Source organism: Mus musculus, chromosome 12 (assembly GCF_000001635.26).
Source record: "Mus musculus strain C57BL/6J chromosome 12, GRCm38.p6 C57BL/6J".
Lineage (NCBI taxonomy): Eukaryota > Metazoa > Chordata > Mammalia > Rodentia > Muridae > Mus > Mus musculus.
Window position 1 is genome coordinate 107,824,069 of NC_000078.6, and position 5,574 is coordinate 107,829,642.

Consider the following 5,574-nt stretch of genomic DNA (forward strand, 5'->3'; position numbering starts at 1 on the left):
AGCCTGTCAAGGAAGAGACATGAAAATGTATTAGGCAGGGTGGGAATGGGTTTTTATGATTCCACCAAATGCCTGATAGTGGGAACACCGCCCACGACAAGTATGTATCAGCATTGACAGAGACAGAGAGCATTTCAGGACAATGTGTGTGTGTGATCAGGGCCTGGTGTGGCAGCTTGAGGGTGGATTACAAAACGGCCTGGAGCCTCTCCCTGGAGGCTGAGGCACCCACTGCAAGGTTGACTATGACACGGTCATGGGCAATAGTAGACTCCTGCCACCCTGTGCTCCTGCCCAGCCTTTTTACCTGTTCCTTCCATCTGTCACTGCTCACCTCTGCTGCACTCTGAAGATGATAAACTGGGGGTCAGTAGGTTTCTATGACCAAAGCCATACCACCCATAGATGGTCTAGCAAATCGGTGGGGTCATTCTAATTCCAAAGCCACGTCCTTCCCTTGGCTACCATTACCCGCTCCAGGTAAACACATTGAAATCCATGGGAAGGGTTCATGGTTTCAGTGTGGCAGGACTGGAATGAGATCTTTTCAATCAGACTTCCTGGAGCTGTGTCAGCCCCTGTCACGCATGTGCTATGTGACCTTAGGACAGACAGACACATTCGCAACCCCTAGTTCTAGGATCTGCAGAGAGGATCCAGTGGACTTCTGTGGTGGGAAACTCTGTGGTTAAGCAGGGAGCCTGGGACTTCAGACATCTGCAGTCTGTCCACTCCACACAGGGGTCTGTGACACTCCATGTTAGGTTATCACCCCTGTCTTCTCACCACACAGAACAAATTGGTTTGCAACGGTGGGGACTGGGGACTCCAGGAAAGCAGAGCTGCCTCCTGAAGACCGAAGCCCTGTGTTATATCACTTATCTGACTTCTAAACACAGTTGGAAGTGACCTGAACACATCAATAATACTCACAACACAGACGTTTGGAAGGAAGGACGCCCTATCTCCATTGGCTTCCTTATCACAGGGTTTCATTGGGGCCCGATATGCAGTGGGTACTTGATTAAAATTCCTTAAGTGAGCTAATGAGTAAAAGAATAGTGTTCATGGCCATTGGTATAAAACTCTTGCTTCCTGGCGTGATTCCAACATTTGTCTTAATTGATCTGGTGAAGGGTCCTTGGCGTGGCCCCAGCCTTGATGATAGAGACATGGAGCTGGAGGAGAAAGAAATAGAAATCAGATGACCTTCACAGCCAACGAAACCACTTCACAATCTTCTCTGGCTCCGCAGAGACCCAGATTGCAGACCAGCAACCTGGGGAAGCCGTCCGGGTCCTCTCCATGATGGATCGTCTTCCCCCTTCATCATTCCAAGCCATGTTGATTCTCCCGCACTCTAGCTGATGTGAGAACGAGTTATACAGGCATTCAGCCACTCCTGCCGGCCATAGCTTCTGGCCCAGCACCAGGTAAACCCTCAGTGTGTGCTAACTTAAACTCGTCCTGAGTTACAGATAGTCAGCGTGCCTCCCTCTCCCCCCCCCCCCTGCTCCCCATGACTAGTCTTATCCAGAAAGTTCCCAGGAGGCTTATCTCCTGAATTCCTCCTTCCCAGGGACCACGCTGCAATTAGCCTCTGGGTTTGGCATCTTGTGCCAGGTGATGGTGATGGTGGCCCAGAGCTCAAGCAGAAAGGGTGTTGTCTGTGACTGATTGGTCATGTCTGCCGCTGAGGTAAGACTGCAATTGGCAACTGTGGACTCACCCAGGCCTTAGATCAGTCCACATCCACATCAATTAGAGAAGCTGGGTTTTTAATCGAAAGATTCTGCAAGGATGAAGCTTATATCCTGCTGCCAATACCTCTCTACCCAGCCCCTCTGGTCTACCTTTGTCTGCCCTCCAGCTAGGTGGGTTCTGCCTCTAGGGAAAAGACTACTTCAAGTTCCTTCCCAGACCCCCACCAGCACACAGCCCAAGGTCCTCGGGAGTTCTTGTGGGGAACATTAGCTTATCTAAATATGGTGTGGCAATGGATCCATAAGGTGGGTGGGCGGACATGCAAATGGACACAAGTCTCAGAAAACACTCCCCCACCTGTCCCACAGAGAAGAAGAGAACTGGGAAAGACTCCTCCAGCCCCGTGGGTGGTGTTCATAGCACATGGGTGGGGAGCGTGCCATGGCCATCTTTTCCAGCTGTGGTTTGGCACATTAACAGATTATCCACAAAATATAGGTGTGAGGAAATTACCCTACAAAATAGGATGGACCAGCCCCCCCTTTCCAAAAGAAAATTGTTCAATCACAAAGAGTTTTTTGTTTTGGGGGATTTTTGGTTTTTGATGTTATTAGTTGTTGTTGTTGGTGGTGGTGGTGGTGGTTTGGGTTGGGTTGGGTTTTGTTTTTGTTTTTGTTTTTTGTTTTTGTTTTTGTTTTTGTTTTGTTTTTGTTTTGAGATTCCCATTTCTGTGGCCTTGATTCTGGGGAGCCCTGCTCCTGATGGGCCACAGACAGACAAAGGAGAGAGTGCAGATGGGCTTTTACTTTTTTGCTATCCCCATTCTCTGTATGAGACTTCCGTGCCAACTGTGTGTGAAGAGAAATATTTCAGCTTAGTCAGAAAGGGAATTAGGCTGGACAGTAACCCTTCAGATTTCAGAGGAATCGGGCTCTCTCTCTCTCTCTCTCTCTCTCTGTGTGTGTATGTGTGTGTTTGTGTGTGTGTGTGTGTGTGTGTGTGTATGTGTGTGTGTGTGTGTGTCTGTGTGGGTGTGTATGTGTGGGTGTGTATGTGTGTGTCTGTGTGGGTGTGTATGTGTTTGTCTGTGTGGGTGTGTGTGTGGGTGTGTGTGTGTGTGTGTGCTCCATGAGGCTAAACAGGCAGCTGGTCCTGCAGACAAAGAGGATAGGCTGCCTTTCAGTAGGGCTGACCCTGTCACTCAGTCTTTTAACAAGAACACCCCTCGCTTGTCCTTCCGAAGACTACAAATCTTCACGGTCTGCAAAGAGAAAAGAAAAGTGAGAGGAAGAAAGTATATACACTGTAGGCAAACATCTGGAAACAGAGAGAAGTATTGTTCAGGTCTAAGAGTTCAAGGAGGTTACTGGAAGTCACCTTCACTGTGCCACCTGTCCCTTTGTCCCAGAGCCTTGAGTCTCCTCAGAGACTGGAGTCTTCCTGAAAGTCCAGTGTGGTGCTTCTGGGCCCTCAGTCCTATGCACTGCCTCTTTAGGACACCCCATTTTCAATGATGAGGGGTCTGGGAGCATGCTGAAGCTCTCTGTAGAATTTTGGGTTTCAGGGATCTGGGCAGCACCATGTGGACAAAGAATCCTTCTTCATTTCTCTCATCTAAAAACACTCATTTTGGCTTTTGGGTTTGGCTTGTGCTATTTAAGACAGGATCTTGCTATATAGTATTGGCTACTCTTAAACTCGAGATCCTCCTGCCTCAGGACCCTGGGAACCAGGGTTATAGTCAGCACTACTCTGACTAACAGGAGTCTTTCTTTCTCAAAGGCCAGCAAAGGGTTCTTGAACCCATGACTATGACGACCCACCCCCACCCCCACCCCCTGGACTCAGGACAGGATCGTAGGGCAGGTATTTTGCCAAGTGGTCTTCAAATGATAGTTCATGGAACCCTGAGCACAGATTTGGGGGACAGAGGCTGGGAGATGTGGGTATATTTCTTAAGATACATGGCTCATTCATACTGGATGGGATCCTTCTCGGTGGTTTGAGCTCCAAATCCAGGGTCGGTTGCTTATCTATCTCATGTTCTACGTTAGGAAATGGTTTGGGGCCCCTCGCTGACTCTCAAGCTTTGGGTAACAGGGTATAGAGTACACTGGATGATTGGACTGGCTGAGTCATCAATCATTTCACTTGTTGGAACCAGAGCGGGCATGTGACTGGTTCACAGTCACACAGTAGGATGCTAAGTCTGGAGCCCAGGACCTAATGCAGAGCTCCCACCCACACGCAAGTTCTCCCTCACCTTCCTCCCCCGTCTTTCACGTGACCTGTGAGTATGAAACGGAAAACCACCTCAGTGGAGAGCCCGTGGATAGCTTCCACTCGGTTTGCCGGCTAGCAAGACTTCTTTCCTGCTTTGCAGCTTTAGACAATTTACGCTTCCATTCTCAAAACAGATTTTTATCCTAATAAAGGCTTTTATTACCGTTATCCACCTGTCATTACACAGCATTAGACAATTACAGAGCACAGACCAGCTCTCCCTCCGAGAACCTTCCCCTCCGCTCTCGGCAGGGGGCTGAAGGGGGCGCACACAAACAGAACATTTCATTAAAAAAAAAAATACAGATGAATCTTTTGATTTTTTTTTCAAGCACTGCCAAGACTTCTACCTACGCTTTTTAAAACTTTGTTATGAAAAGTCAGCGGCGTGAGAGAGAGGGGGCTTAGAAAAGTGTGGGCTAGAAATGGTCTCCAGCCCCATTTTGATTGCCAGACGATTGACAAAATAATTTGTACCCGTCGATGCTCATGAAGGGGATTTTTACAATGGATTTGCCAAGCAGATTTTTAATTTTAATCAGTAATGAAAAAATGACAACGCGGATCACAACAAACCATCACTGCCGCGCGGGTTTCGCAGTCCCTGTCAGGCGGCCCCGTCACACAGCCGCACCTCCGTGAACATCAATCATTTGCTTCAAACTCCTGTGCATCTTCGGGGCTTAATTAGACATTTAGGTTCTTTACCCGCAATTTGCAAAACTGTCACCAAAAATGCAAGGCACTAAAAAAGCGTTCAGCCCCGGAGTCTGGGCAGAGACTGTTTATTGCCTTCTGGGGAACAAACCAGAAGTTTGAAAGTTTGCGTGTCCCCTAGTAGTGTCCCCTAAAAACCACTTTCTCACTCAGCGGCTGTCTGAATCACAACTACAGACGTTTTGAGACAAGAAAGAAAATCAAGGCCCTCGGTTGTAGTTAAGATGAGCCCAGATTTGTAGAAGGGCGTAGGAAGGTGAGGTGGGCTGGAGGGCACATGGCTGTTAGTGATGAACTTGTCCTGTGACTCCCCTAGCACTGCAGAGGACATAGAATCACAGTGGCCAATCATGGTGACCTTCCAACTCCATCACAGAGTAATGAGCTGTGTGGCCTCGGGACAACCGTTTCACTCCCCTGAGCCTTTGTTTCCTTTAAACCCAGAAACAGATGAGCCAGTGTCCATCTCCTGCTAATGAATCCATTGAGGCAACGTCTACGACATCCCTCAGCGTGTAAGCTTCAAGGTTCATCCAGCCTTGGTTAGCAGGGAGCTAGCTCTCCAGCAGCGCGTGCAGAGTCAGGAAATGTCCCAGCCATCTCAGAAGAGATGCACAATGACACCTGTAAAACCACACGGATCGTGACCTCAGGGACAGGCCAGCACCTCAGCCTACAAGCTAAGGATCTTAGCAGTCAAGGTGTCAGCCCAGTATGTGACCATTGTCCCAAGATGGCCGCCAGAAGTTGTCTCAACAGTCATACTTGCTGTAGACTGTATTTGACCATCTAAAAGAGCATCTTGCCCCATCATAAGCTCCCCCCCCTCGAAATTATGTTTTCTTTGAAGTCTTTGTGGCCTGGTCTAGA

The 5,574-nt window shown here is 48.6% G+C and overlaps 1 long non-coding RNA gene across 1 annotated transcript; it reads left to right on the forward strand.

Annotated features, from left to right (window-relative positions):
- The first annotated feature begins 321 nt into the window (after nt 1-321).
- Gm33341 lies at nt 322-1,633 on the forward strand. Its single transcript, XR_381909.1, has 3 exons — nt 322-366; nt 1,256-1,433; nt 1,580-1,633. It is a non-coding gene; the product is annotated as a predicted gene, 33341 (long non-coding RNA).
- The last annotated feature ends 3,941 nt before the right edge of the window (nt 1,634-5,574 follow it).